The sequence below is a fragment of the Scyliorhinus torazame genome, chromosome 31 (genome assembly GCF_047496885.1).
Source record: "Scyliorhinus torazame isolate Kashiwa2021f chromosome 31, sScyTor2.1, whole genome shotgun sequence".
In the NCBI taxonomy this organism is placed as follows: Eukaryota; Metazoa; Chordata; class Chondrichthyes; order Carcharhiniformes; family Scyliorhinidae; genus Scyliorhinus; species Scyliorhinus torazame.
The window spans coordinates 16,010,814-16,026,389 of NC_092737.1; positions in this window are offsets into that span (position 1 = coordinate 16,010,814).

A 15,576-nucleotide genomic window follows, 5' to 3' on the forward strand; every position below is an offset into this window, starting at 1 on the left:
GCTAACATGTCCGACTCTCACCTCTACGGGCAGTGGACTTCGGAATCCAACCAGGCATGGTGGCCTTCATCCTGATCGCCACTGCCCTGGGGGATGCCCTGCGGCTGTACGAGCTGGAGCTGCTCGAGGAGGACCCAGAGCGTGCCCCAGAGGGACAGGAGGCAGCCACTCCCACAGGGCCCGTGGGTGGCGGATGGCGTGGCGAGAGCTGGCGGGAGCGAGGCGGAGGTGGTGAGCTGTGGCTGAACCCGGGTCCCTGGCCCACGCCCCCATCCGCCCCCCCCCCCCCCCCGCCGCCAGCGCAACCCAGCCCATCCCCCACACCCGTCTGACAGAGCACCGAGGCAGGTTGGGACATTCCGAACAGGTGGGTTACTGTGCAATGGTGAACATTTCCGTCCAGGTTTGTACCCTCGCCCCAATCACTATACTGTGTGCTGCACCTGTGCCAACTTAACAGGCGTCTACCTTTCTGGATTTACGGGCCCCAGGCCGTACGTCAGGAGTGGAGGTGGCCTGTCTGTCATTCCGGCCCTGCGACCTGAGTCCCCCGTTGGCGGGCGTCTTCGGGGGGCGGGCAGGCTTGCATAGGCCCGGCGGCTACTCGGGTGTCCGAGGTGGAGTGGTGCCGCCCTGTTCTACCCGCTGCCCATCAGTCATGCCAGGGACAGGGGGCGGGGGGGGGAGGGGGGAGTCCGAGGTGTCACGGTGTTCCGGGACCACCCCCGCAGGGGTCACCGGTTCGGGGCCCCATCACCTCCTCTTCCCTCAGGGTGCCCAAAGGCGCCCAAGGTGCTCCTTGGGACATGGGTGCGAGCAGAGATAACCCCCTGAGGCTCCCACGCCACCTGATGCTGCCAGTTACAATGACGAGACCGAGTATAGGAATGAGATAGAGAATCTGGTGAACTGGTGCGACAACAATAATCTCTCCCTCAATGTCAACAAAACAAAGGAGACTGTCATCGACTTCAGGAAGCGTAGTGGAGAACATGCCCCTGTCTACATCAATGGGAACGAAGTAGAAAGGGTCGAGAGCTTCAGGTTTTTAGGTGTCCAGATCACCAACAGCCTGTCCTGGTCCCCCCATGCCGACACGATAGTTAAGAAAGCCCATCAACGACTCTACTTTCTCAGAAGACTAAGGAAATTTGGCATGTCAGCTACGACTCTCACCAACTTCTACAGATGCACCATAGAAAGCATTCTTTCTGGTTGCTCACAGTTTGGTATGGAGCCTGCTCTGCCCAAGACCGCAGGAAACTACAAAAGGCCGTGAATGTAGCCCAGTCCATCACGCAAACCAGCCTCCCGTCCATCGACTCTGTCTGCGATTCCCGCTGCCTCAGAAAGGCAGCCAGCATAATTAAGGACCCCACGCACCCCGGACATACTCTCTTCCACCTTCTTCCATCAGGAAAAAGATACCAAAGTACGAGGTCACGTACCAACCGACTCAAGAACAGCTTCTTCCCGACTGCCATCAGACTTTTGAATGGACCTACCTCGTATTAAGTTGATCTTTTCTCTACACCTTGCTATAACTGTAACATTATATTCTGCAGTCTCTCCTTCCTTCCCTATGTACGGTGTGCATTGTCTGTACAGCATGCAAGAAACAATATTTTTCACTGTATACTAATACATGTGACAGTAATAAATCAAATCAGATCACATCATGGAGGCCCGATCTGGTTTCCACCGGGGTCTCGATCCTCACGGCTATGGGGTACAGGGAATGCGCCACATCACGCTGCAATTGTGCCACATCTGCCAGTGACTGCGCTATCTCCCTCTGGGACCTGACCACCTCCCTCTGTGTCTCTGAAACTGTGAATCCCACCCCAGATTTCTAAGTAAAAGCTGTTAATTTATAACAAGAGTAAAAGGTGAACATATAAAGGAAATAATTGGCACTTTGGTCTATTAGCCTACCTAATCCCAAAACCCCGACCCACCCTCCACCCAGACACATACAAAACAGACACACGGCGAAGAGATGGAAATGAGTTAGAATAATGGGAATGGAAGGAAAAGATTTGAGATTAACCTTCGCTGCTGGGGTTGCGGCCTCTGTAGCCGCCGATCTTCTCCAAAAGCGGCCTTCTGGGGAAATGGGTTTATAAAGCACAGTGGTTAGCATTGTGGCTTCACAGCGCCAAGGTCCCGGGTTCGATTCCCGGCTGGGTCGCTGTCTGTGCGGAGTCTGCACGTTCTCCCCGTGTCTACGTGGGTTTCTTCCGGGTGCTCCGGTTTCCTCCCACAAGTCCTGAAAGACGTGCTTGTTAGGTGAATTGGATATTCTGAATTCTCCCTCCGTGTACCCGAACAGGCGCCGGAATGTGGCGACTGGGGGATTTTCACAGTAACCTCATTGCAGTGTTAATGTAAGCCTACTTGTGACAATAACGATTATTATAATTATTATTATACGAGAGTTTCACGTTCGTACAATTCTGCCTTTCTACCACCAGATGGAGTTTTACACAGGAGATTCAGGTCGGTGGAATTCGGATCTCCGACCACCGGATAGAGCCCCCATTTCCCTGAGATACTACTGGAAGGTTAAACCAGAGAATTTTACAGCGTCTATGTTTGCCTGATCTCTGTACAGAAACACCAGCTGTATTATAATGGGTGTTTGCAGATTGGGTTCGTCCCAGTCATTCAGACAGGGGTCTAAAGTGTTACAGGACTGAGGAAAAACTGCTTGCACTCTGGCACTCCACAAGGTCCCTTCACGGATCCGATTACTGTCTGTGCCTGTTAAACAAGAGTGCCTTCACAGATCTGACTGGCAGCCTTCAAAATAATCACCTGGCAGAGAGAGCAACAGAGAGTGAGAGAGAAAGAGTGCCTTCCAGCTGGGTCCTGGCTGAATCTCTTCACAGAACTGAGGGCGCAATAGAGCTCTTCAGATGGCCCGCCTTTCTTCCGGAAGATTCTGAATGGCTCCACCAACCGCAAGCAACATCAGGAGATCGTTCCGAATTCCAGCCCCACCGATTGGATGCTTGCCAAAGTCCACCGAACTGAAATCACGGGCTGTGCCACCGAACCTAAAAGGGAAGTCCCGGGCAAGTCCATCAGACTAGGGGTGTTTCAGTTTTGCAGTAGCTCGCAAGACTTTGTAGATTAAAGGCAGTCAGGACAGGAATTAAAAAAGGAAACACAAAGCAGCCAAAGGTTTTACAACTGTGTCCTAACACAATGGACATGCACCCCAATGTCCCACTGGTCCTCTGTGCTTCCGTTCATTGAGTATTCCCTTCCCTCGTTAGTCCTCCCAAATCTATCACCTCACACTTTTCAGGGTTAAATTCCATTTGCCACATGTTCTGCCCATCCGACCAGCTCGTCTATATCCTGTAATCTAAGGCTTTCCTCTTCACTATTGACCACACCACCAATTATTGTGTCATCTGTGAATTTACCGATCCTACCCCACACATTCCCGCCTAGGTCATTAATGTGCATCACACACAGCAAGGGACCCAGCATCGATCCCTGCAGACACACCAGACACAGGCTTCCAGCCACAAAAATAACCTTTGACCATTAACCTCTGCCCCCTGCCTCGAAGGCAATTTTGGATCCAATTTGCCGAATTGCCCTGGATTCCGTGGGCTCTTACCTTCTTGACCCGTCTCCCACGCGGGACTTTGTCAAAAGCCTGGCTGAAGTCTATGTAGACTACGTCAACGACACTGCCCTCGTCTTCACACCTCTCCTCGAAAGAATCAGCCAAATTTGTAGGATATGATTGCCCCCTGACTAAGCCATGTTGACTATCCTTGATTAATCCTTACCTCTCCAAGTGGAGATTAATTCTGCCCCTCAGAACTTTTTCCAATAATTTCTCTCCCACTGAGGTTAGACTCACTGGCCTAAAGTTACGTAGCTCCTCCCTTCAGGATTTAGACTTTGATTTATTGTCCCATGTACTGAGGTACAGTGAAAGGTATTCTTCTGCGTACGGTCCAGACAGATCATTCCATACATGAAAAACCGCAGGACATATGACAAATACACAATGTGAATCCATAGACACAGACATCGGGTGAAGCATACAGGGGTGTAGTAGCAAAGATGTGTGGAAAGATCAGTTCAGTCCATAAGAGGGTCATTTAGGAGTCTGGTGACAGCGGGGAAGAAGCTGTTTGTGAATCTGTTAGTGCGTGTTCTCAGCCTTCTGTATCTCCTGCCCGATGGAAGGAGTTGGAAGAGTGAGTAAGCCGGGTGGGAGGGGTCTTTGATTATGCTGCCCGCTTTCCCCAGGCAGCGGGAGGTGTAGACAGAGTCAATGGATGGGAGGCGGGTTCGTGTGATGGACTGGGCTGTGTTCACGACTCTCTGTAGTTTCTTATGGTCTTGGGCCGAGCAGTTGCCATACCAGGCTGTGATGCAGCCCGATAGGATGCTTTCTGTGATGCATCTGTAAAAGTTGCTAAGAGTCAATGTGGACATGCCGGATTTCCTTAGTTTCCTGAGGAAGTATAGGCACTGTTGTACTTTCTTGATCGTAGCATTGACCAGGACAGATTGCTGGTGATGTGCACCCCTAGGAATTTGAAGCTGTTAACCATCTCCACCTCGGCCCCGTTGATGCTGACAGGGGTGTGTGCGACACCTCGCTTCCTGAAGTCAATGACCAGCTCCTTAGTTTTGCTGGCGTTGAGGGGGACATTTGTTTTCTCGGATTCTGGTACCACATTAGCTGTCCTCCAATCCTCTGGTACCTCTCCTGTGACCAGAGAGGATTTGAAAAGAAGTGTCAGAGCCCCTGAAATCTCCAGCCTTGCCTCCCACAGCAGCCTGAGAGACAGCTCGTCTGGGCCTGGAGGATTTCAATACCGACATCGTCCTTCTCCACAATGTACACAGATGCAAAATACTCAGTTAAAATCTCACCTACATCTTTCTCCTCCTCATACACATTGCCACTTTGGTTCCTAATGGGCCTTACTCTGTCCCTGGTTACCCTCTGGTCCTTAATATACTTATAAAAAACTTGGGATTCTTCTTTATTTTGCTGGCCAGTGCTTTTCCTCTTTGCTATCCTAATTTCTTTCTGAAGTATCACTCCTGCACTTTCTCTCCAGCCCCTGTATCTGCCATATGTCTCCCTTTTCTTCCTTATCCACTCCTGTATAAGCCTTGACATCCAGGGTTCTTCGGACGTTGGTTCCACCCGCTACGTTTACAGGAACGTGATGGCTTTGCACCCTATTTCCTTTTTGAATGGCTCCAACTGTTCTGATGTGGACTTTCCTACAAGTAGTTGCTCCCAGTCCACTGTGGCCCGACCCTGTGTTATCGTGTTAAAATCGGCCTCAGCCCCGAATACAGAACCTTTATTTCTGGTCCATCTTTGTCCCTTTCCAGAACTACCTTAAATCCTACTGTGTTATGGTCACTATCACCGAAATGCTCCCCCACTGACACTTCTATCACCTGCCCGGCTTCATTGCCTAAAATTTTAGGTTCCGACCATATGGCCTCCGTAGCACAGTGGTTAGCGCTGTTGCTTCACACAGCGCCAGGGTCCCAGGTTCCATTCCCGGCTTGGGTCACTGTCTGTGCGGAGTCTGCACGTCCTCCCCGTGTCTGCGTGGGTTTCCTCCGGGCGCTCCGGTTTCCTCCCACAAGTCCCCGAAAGACGTGCTTGTTGGGTGAATTGGACATTCTGAATTCTCCCTCCGCGTACCCGAACAGGCGCCGGAATGTGGTGACTCGGGGATTTTCACAGTAACTTCATTGCAGTGTTAATGTTGTGACAATAAAGATTATTAAAAATTGAGGAGCCTTCGAAGGTATCATCCCTCGTCACTGCAGTAATTGACTCTTTGATCAATATTGCAACACCACACCCCCCGCCCTCGCCTAAAGATTCTATACCTTGGAATATTGATCTGTCAGGCCTCCCTCAACCATGTCTCTGTGATAGCAATAATATAACGCATAAATCATTGCACGGCAGCATGGTAGCACAGTGGCTCGCATAGTTGCTTCACAGCTCCAGGGTCCCAGGTTCGATTCCCCGCTGGGTCACTGTCTGTGCGGAGTCTGCACGTTCTCCCCGTGTCTGCGTGGGTTTCCTCCGGGTGCTCCGGTTTCCTCCCACAGTCCAAAGACGTGCAGGTTAGGTGGATTGGCCGTGCTAAATTGCCCTTAGTGTCCAAAAAGGTTAGATGGGGTTACTGGGGTACGGCGAGCGGGTGAAGGTGTGGGGATAGGGTGGATGTATGGGCTTAGGTAGGGTGCTCTTTCCAAGGGCTCGTGCAGACTCGATGGGCCGAATGGCCTCCTTCTGCACTGCAAATTCGATGATTGCCTTCAATTCACCTGATTTCCCCGGGACAGAATCACGATCGCCACTAAGTCAACTGCAACGGAGAAAAGTGACCGGAAGTTAACAGATCAAACATTTGCTGTGGCTGATCCAGATAGTAAAGGCAGGAGGTCAACAGCAACAAGGCTTGTGGGAGATTTAGAGATCCCAACCTGACTTAAATCAAGCCAAAACTGAAGGGGCGTCATGAATAAAACCTACCCTGTGTATTTCTAAGGTCAACTTCCATTAAGAATAAAGATATTAATCCTTTCTGAATTACTGTATCCTATAACATCTTTTCTTGTTGGCTACTCAAAGGTCTTCTATCCCTTAGACTCCCTTGCTGATACCAGATGGGAACGAATCTATTTCAAACTATATTTCAAGTTACCATAGGGTCCCAAATCTACAAGGAAGAATTTGAACTCACTTACCACTCAATGTCCTTTAAGGGTCTGGATCAGTTGAGGATGGATAGGTGGGTCTTATGGATAAACCACCATTTCAGGTTTAGATTTAAAATAAAACTTATTTTTATTTGCTTTAACAAAATCTTAACAGATTACTTTGCCTGGGAGGAGCGAGAGTACCCTCCGTTTTAGCAGAGAGTGTGCGATTCACCAGGATGTTGCCTGGGATGGAACATTTCAGTTATGAAAGAGGTTGGGGCTTGGGTTGTTTTTGGTGGAGCAGAGAAGACTGAGGGGCGGCCTGATCGAGGTGGACAAGGTTATGAGGGGCATGGACAGGGTGGAGAGGGAGCGGCTGTTCCCCTTAGTTGAAGGGTCAGTTACGAGCGGGGGGGGAGGCAGGAGGTTTGGGGGGGATGCGAATGAAAAACGTTTTACCCAGAGGGTGGTGAGGGTCTGGAATGCGCTGCCTGGGAGGGCGGTCGAGGCGTGTTGCCTCACATCCTTTAAAAGATACCTGGACGAGCACTTGGCACGTCATAAGATTCAAGGCTATGGACCAAGTGCTGGCAAATGGGATTAGGTAGGCAGGTCAGGTGTTTCTTGTGCATCGGTACAGCCTGGATAAGCCGAGGGGCCTCTTCTGCACTCTATTATTCTGTGATTCTGTTGCTGAAAGTCAAACCATGAAGACAGTCTCTGAAGACTTCAGCTAGACTTCTTGCATTGTTCTGACAGGGTTCAGAACTATCTCTTAAAACAGTCTCAGAGAACATCTCTATACAGCAAGTATTTCTGAGTGCTGACTGTATTTCAAAGTGGATTGAGATCTGAGATGGTTCTGTCATTTGAGTGGAAGTAAAGATAGCAGTTAAGGGTCATTGTGTCACTGCATTAATTAGCATTATTTAAGAGGTAATTGTGAGTTTTATTCGTGTGCGATGTTAAAGATATTTTAATACGATGTTCGCAATAAAGTTTGTTTTTAAAAAAACATGTCTCTATTCCTCGGTGAGATCACTCCTGGAGCCAGGAATCCTTTGCCCACAGCCTTACAAAATTAAAATAAAATATTGGGGTCTCTGACCAGTAGCTGAGCCACTGTTGGGATCTTGTCCGGGCTCGTAATGTGGTGACCGCTCTCACTTTCCCCAAAGTGCTGCAACAGAGAGACCACAAAGAAATAGCATCACCAATAGAGAGGGGCAAGGTAGGAATTAGCGTCTGGAACTCGATACAGAGGGGAAACTGGTTCGCTTTTTTATGTTTTGCCTCCTATCTGTAATAGTTCATTTTATTGGGAAACATTTAACCCAATATACCTGTAAATTGAATTGGATCAAATAAATAATTCCAAAACTCTTCTCCTAGAGTGTTATACAATATTGAATAATGTCTAATTCCATGATAGTGTACGATGTAAGGTACTTCAATCCTATAAGCTGATGTAGACCAGGATTCTCTATCCTTTGGGATTCACTTTTCCCGCCAGCATTGCGCTGCCGCCGACAGGTTTCCCGGAAGCACGGGTGGCTTCGCTGGGAAATCCCGTTGGCAAGCGGCAGGAGGAGAAGGTCCCGCCTCCAGCCAACGGCGCGCCGGAGAGAGACACGCGGCTGGGCGACCGGTGAATCCGGCCAGGGACGGCCATAGGTGGGGTGGAGTTCCCCGTTCACTCACTCACTTGTCCACACTCACCTTAATGATGTAGGTTTGGTTCTGGATCATCAGAGACTCACCAAAGCGGAAGAAAAGGGAAATAAATCAGAGAATCCATAGAATCCCTACTGGGTAGAGAAAGGCCATTTGGCCCATTGATTTTGCACTGATTCTCTGAAAGGGGCAACACCCCCGGCCTATCTCCGTAACCCCACCTAACCTTTGGACACTAAGGGGCAATTTAGCACGGCCAATCCACCTAACCTGCACATCTTTGGACACTAAAGGGCAATTTAGCACGGCCAATCCACCTAACCTACACATCTTTGGACACTAAGGGGCAATTTAGCACGGCCAATCCACCTAACCTGCACATCGTTGGACACTAAGGGGCAATTTAGCCCGGCCAATCCACCTAACCTGCACATCTTTGGACACTAAGGGCAATTTAGCACGGCCAATCCACCTAACCTGCACATCTTTGGACACTAAGGGACAATTTAGCATGGCCAATCCATCTAACCTGCACATCTTTGGACACTAAGGGGCAATTTAGCACGGCCAATCCACCTAACCTGCACATCTTTGGACACTAAGGGCAATTTAGCACGGCCAATCCACCTAACCTGCACATCTTTGGACACTAAGGGACAATTTAGCATGGCCAATCCATCTAACCTGCACATCTTTGGACACAAAGGGGTGATTTAGCACGGCCAATCCACCTAACTTGCACATCTTTGGACACTAAGGGACAATTTAGCATGGCCAATCCACCTAACCTGCACATCTTTGGACACTAAGGGGCAATTTAGCACGGCCAATCCACCTAACCTGCACATCTTTGGACACTAAGGGACAATTTAGCACGGCCAATCCACCTAACCTGCACATCTTTGGACACTAAGGGGCAATTTAGCACGGCCAATCCACCTAACCTGCACATCTTTGGACACTAAGGGCAATTTAGCACGGCCAATCCACCTAACCTGCACATCTTTGGACACTAAGGGACAATTTAGCATGGCCAATCCATCTAACCTGCACATCTTTGGACACAAAGGGGTGATTTAGCACGGCCAATCCACCTAACCTGCACATCTTTGGACACTAAGGGACAATTTAGCACGGCCAATCCACCTAACCTGCACATCTTTGGACACTAAGGGGCAATTTAGCACGGCCAATCCACCTAACCTGCACATCTTTGGACACTAAGGGCAATTTAGCACGGCCAATCCACCTAACCTGCACATCTTTGGACACTAAGGGCAATTTAGCACGGCCAATCCACCTAACCTGCACATCTTTGGACACTAAGGGGCAATTTAGCACGGCCAATCCACCTAACCTGCACATCTTTGGACACTAAGGGACAATTTAGCACGGCCAATCCACCTAACCTGCACATCTTTGGACACTAAGGGGCAATTTAGCACGGCCAATCCACCTAACCTGCACATCTTTGGACACTAAGGGCAATTTAGCACGGCCAATCCACCTAACCTGCACATCTTTGGACACTAAGGGACAATTTAGCATGGCCAATCCATCTAACCTGCACATCTTTGGACACGAAGGGGTGATTTAGCACGGCCAATCCACCTAACTTGCACATCTTTGGACACTAAGGGACAATTTAGCACGGCCAATCCACCTAACCTGCACATCTTTGGACACTAAGGGACAATTTAGCATGGCCAATCCACCTAACCTGCACCTCTTTGGACTGAAGGAGGAAACGGGAGCACGCGGAGGAAACCCACGCACACACGGGGAGAACGTGCAAACTCCACGCAGTCACCCAAGGCCGGAATGGAACATGGGTCGCTGACGTCGTGAGGCAGCAGTGCTGACCTCTGTGTCACTGCTATTCTCTGTTCTTCAAGCGCCTCCTCCAATCGCTTGGCTCTTTCCTAGGAGTCAATCTCCTTTTCCTAAAATTCCTGCTTTCTTTTCTTCCCCCACGACGTCCTGAGCAGCACCCTCTGGTCCGTGGTTCAGCAAACTGCGGGCTAGTTTTCAGCTCCTGAATATCTTTCTTCCCATTAGTCCCATTGCCGCCCGTCCGTCTCTTCAAATCGTTCCCTCGCACCTGTCGGAGCCTGCCTTAGCGGGAACACGTTTTGATCCAGGGCCACTTTCCCCGGCAGTTGTTATTCCGGATTCTCCACAGAGCCCTGCGGTTCCATCAGACACCTCTGCGACTTTGCACATTCCTCCTGCAGCTTCCCACACTCCTTCAGGCAATTAATCGCTGCCAAGACAATCTCCTCACTTAGAGAAAGGACAGGCAGCTGTGGTGAATATGATAAATTGTCATCTTTTATGAAGTAATATTATTAAAAGCCTGGGTTAAAATGAATACCGCTAAAGCTGTGAATAAACGTGAGGTAATCACTCAATAATAATAATCTTTATTGTCACAAGTAGGCTTATATTAACGCTGCAATGAAATTACTGTGAAAAGCCCCTAGTCGCCACACTCCGGCGCCTGTTCGGGTACACGGAGGGAGAAGTCAGAATGTCCGATTCACCCAACAACGACGCCTTTCGGGACTTGTGGGAGGAAACCGGAGCACCCGGAGGAAACCCACGCAGACACGGGGAGAATGCACAGACAGTGGCCCGAGCCGGGAATCGAACCTGGGACCCTGGCGCTGTGAAGCAACCGTGCTAACCACTATGCAGAGACCTGAATGAATCTACAGTGAAAACCATTACAGACTGGAAAGCAGAAATCTCGGCCTGAAAGCCTGGTTTGAAGGAAAGGCTGCAGAAGATGGTTAACCAGTTGTATTTGCTGCATTTTTTGTCATAGTTCTTTTTTTAAAATAAATTTAAAAGTATCCAATTCATTTTTACCAATTAAGGGGCAATTTAGCGTGGCCAATGACCTACCCTGCACATCTTTGGGTTGTGGGGGCGAAACTCACGCAGACACGGGGAGAATGTGCAGACTCCACACGGACAGTGACCCGGGGCCGGGATTCGAACCTGGGACCTCGGCGTCATGAAGCAGCATTGCTAACCACCGTGCCACCGTGCCGTCCATTTCATTATAGCTCTTACTGTTAACGAAAATTAATTGTGTTTTAATTTACAAACCAGGGGGCGGGATTCTCCGCAATCGGCGCGATGTCCCCCGACCGGTGCCAAAAGCGGCGCGAATCAGTCCGGCATCGCGCCGCCCCAAAGGTGCGGAATTCTCCGCATCTTGAGGGGCCGAGCCCTCAACTTGAGGGGCTAGGCCCGCGCCGGAGTGATTTCCGCCCCGCCGGCTGGCGGGAAAGGCCTTTGGCACCCCGCCAGCTGGCACGGAAATGACTTTCCCATGCGACGCATGCGCAGGAGCGTCAGTGGCCGCTCACGCCATCCCCGCGCATGCGCAGGGGAGGGGGTCTCTTCCGCCTCCGCCACAGTGAAGACCATGGTGAAGGCGGAAGGAAAAGAGTGCCCCCACGGCACAGGCCCACCCGCGGATCGGTGGGCCCCGATCGCGGGCCAGGCCACCGTGGGGGCACACCCCCGGGGCCAGATCGCCCCGTGCCCCCCCCAGGACCCCGGAGCCAGCCCGCGCCGCCTTGTCCCGCCGTTCGAAAGGTGGTTCAATCCACGCCAGCTGCCGTGGGTTGACAGCGGTGGGACTTCGGCCCATCGCGGACCGGAGAATCGCCGGGGGTGGGCCCGCCGACCGGCACGATTTCCGCCGACCGGCCACCCCCGCCGAATCTCTGGTGGCGGAGAATTCGGGACACGGCGGATGCGGGATTCATGCCACCCCCAGCGATTCTCCGACCTGGTGGGGGGGGTCGGAGAATCGCACCCCTTGTGACTGTAATTATTGGGCTGCCAAGGGGCAAAGACTTTGGGTTTTTTTTCGACTAATTATTGGTTAATTGACTTGTGTTGTCACTCAGGGCCAAGGGGGGGTGGGGGTGGAATTGCTTAGGCCCTAGCCCAGGGTGTTACAACAATGCGGGGCGGTTCTGTAAGCCAGGAGGAAACCTGCCACTTTAGTCTCCGACAGAGAAGTGATTGCTTTTTTCATGCCAACCTCGAACATTTGGGACAACACGCTCAGCTCACCCATTCGATGGGGGGTGGTATAGTGCCATTGGATCGTGGAACGAGTGACCATTGTCTGAAACTAGCACCGCTGGCAAATCATGGGTTGCCACAACCACTCCAGTGAGGCCTGGGTCGTTGTAGACCTCATTTTGAAAACCTCTGTCCATTTTGAATGGGCGTGCACTGGCATCAGGAACATTGTGCCCATAAATGGGCCAACGTAATCAACATGGACTCTCTGGCCATTCCCAAGGGTGTAAGGGAGCAGTGGCGGGTCATTTCTGTTGTCGTTGGCACTGGTCGCACTGGTTTTACCATCTGTTCAATCTCAGACGTAGCTCTTCGCTAACATTTTCATCGTTGAAACCCCTGGACGGGCACTATGCAATTCTTTTAGTGACAACTGTCTTCTGGACTTGGGAGGACCACTCTAGATCCCCATAGGGTGACACCATCCTCGCAACTAAGTTAATCCTTTCTGAGCTGATGTGGCTTCACCTCTTCAGAAGCTTTCACGCTTTGCCAAGCACACAATACTTGTGTTGTCACTCAGGGCCAAGGGGGGGGGGGGCTGGAATTGCTTAGGCCCTAGCCCAGGGTGTTACAACAATGCGGGGCGGTTCTGTAAGCCAGGAGGAAACCTGCCACTTTAGTCTCCGACAGAGAAGTGATTGCTTTTTTCATGCCAACCTCGAACATTTGGGACAACACGCTCAGACATCTTTGACAACAAAGGGTCCCTGTTGACCCAGTATTTGGCTTGCTGTGCTGTGATGGTGATGCACAATCAATAACCTCAGAAACGAGATTGGAGACAATTGAAGGCGTTAATACGCCAGATGTTCCAACCAGCAGCGCAGGTACAGAAGAAAGATGCTGGGGCGGCACGGGCACTTATACCCCGCCTTGCAAGGCGGATCTAACATGCAAGCTTATCCAATGGGAACAAGTACATTCTCCACCAATGGTATACCGGCATTACTAGGTACCGTAATCCTCCTAACACATCTCTGTCCGAAAATAAAGGATAACTTTGGGTAACCCTTGCAGTAAACTCTCCATAGTCCGCTGGAACATGGCACAAGCTGACGAAACCCCAAAGGATAAAATGTATATTGATACAATCCTTCTGTGGGATAAGTTATCAAAGCCTCTACTGCTTCCAATTGTTGGTAGGCATAGCTCATGTCCAACTTAGTACATGTCAAGCCCCCCGAGCCAACTTTGCATACAGGTCCTCAATTTTGGAAATGGGGTACCTGTGAAACTTCAGAGCTTGATTTACTGTTAATTTATCATCTCCACAAATTTTGATTGTCTTGTCAGGTTTAACTACTGGCACGATGGGTGCTGCCCACTCAGCAAATTGTATGGGCTTGATGATGATCAGACCTTCAGATCAACGTAATTCTGTTTCATAGCTGCCCTATAAAATCTTAGTGTAGTTTCCGGATTTACGTGCAGCCAAGGTTGTAATCCTTTAATCTTTCTAAGTTCTTCTTGGAATACTTCATCAGGACCTCTCTCAGATCCCCTCCTTTAATCTTAAAGATCTCCAGCCAGTTTAATTTTATCTCCTGGAATCAATCACATCCTATAAGCTCGGTCCGTGACCCGACACCACCAGCAGTGGAGGCTTGTGCTGACTGTTGTACATAACTTACGGGGGTTGTAGCTGTTCCTACTATCTTCATAGCCTCTGTGGTACACGTGGCTAATGTTGCCACAGTTTTCAGAAAGTATAGGGGTTGAACTCCTTCTTTCAGACGCCAGTAAGTACGTTTGTCTAAAGCAACAGCTGACCTCCCCGCGTTCACCTCCATTTATATTGGCAGCCCATTTACTATCAGCACGATTGTGGTGGGGGCTACCTTTCACTCGCCCACATAATTTAAGGACATGACATTGCATTCTCCCACTGGACAATCCCCCATGTGTATTGACCAATTCTTGATTGCTTGCTCTGTGTGTACTGGTCTGGCTGAGTGTGGCGGGGATGGACACTGTCCGCAACCAGCACGCCAGGTTCCCGGCCGCTGGGACCACACAACGGAACTCAGCCCATCCCAGGTGGGCCAGCTGATGACGCATCAGCAGCGTTGCGATGGCGCGCTGCGCACATCCTGATGGCGCCAATTTGGAGGGGATGGAGCATCTCGAACCGGCGTCAAACCGCCGTCTGTGCCGAATCCGGAGTTGGAAGCTATTCTCCGCCTGATCGCCGTTCCCGATTTCGGCGTCAGGCTAAGGAGAATTCCGCCCACTGTTTCCGTTTTAGAAGCTTGTGTCACTTCGAGAAACTGTCTCAGTTTTAGGAGCTGTGTCACTTTGAGAAACGGACTCAGTTTTAGGAGCTGTGTCACTTTGAGAAACTGTCTCAGTTTTAGGAGCTGTGTCACTGTGAGAAACTGTCTCAGTTTTAGGAGCTGTGTCACTGTGAGAAACTGTCTCAGTTTTAGGAGCTGTGTCACTGTGAGAAACTGTCTCAGTTTTAGGAGCTGTGTCACTTTGAGAAACGGACTCAGTTTTAGGAGCTGTGTCACTTTGAGAAACTGTCTCAGTTTTAGGAGCTGTGTCACTGTGAGAAACTGTCTCAGTTTTAGGAGCTGTGTCACTGTGAGAAACTGTCTCAGTTTTAGGAGCTGTGTCACTTTGAGAAACTGACTCAGTTTTAGGAGCTGTGTCACTGTGAGAAACTGTCTCAGTTTTAGGAGCTGTGTCACTGTGAGAAACTGTCTCAGTTTTACGAGCTGTGTCACTTTGCGAAACTGTCTCAGTTTTAGGAGATGTGTCACTGTGAGAAACTGTCTCAGTTTTAGGAGCTGTGTCACTTTGAAAAACTGTCTCAGTTTTAGGAGCTGTGTCACTGTGAGAAACTGTCTCAGTTTTACGAGCTGTGTCACTTTGCGAAACTGTCTCAGTTTTAGGAGCTGTGTCACTGTGAGAAACTGTCTCAGTTTTAGGAGATGTGTCACTTTGAGAAACTGTCTCAGTTTTAGGAGATGTGTCACTTTGAGAAACTGTCTCAGTTTTACGAGCTGTGTCACTTTGCGAAACTGTCTCAGTTTTACGAGATGTGTCACTTTGAGAAACTGTATCAGT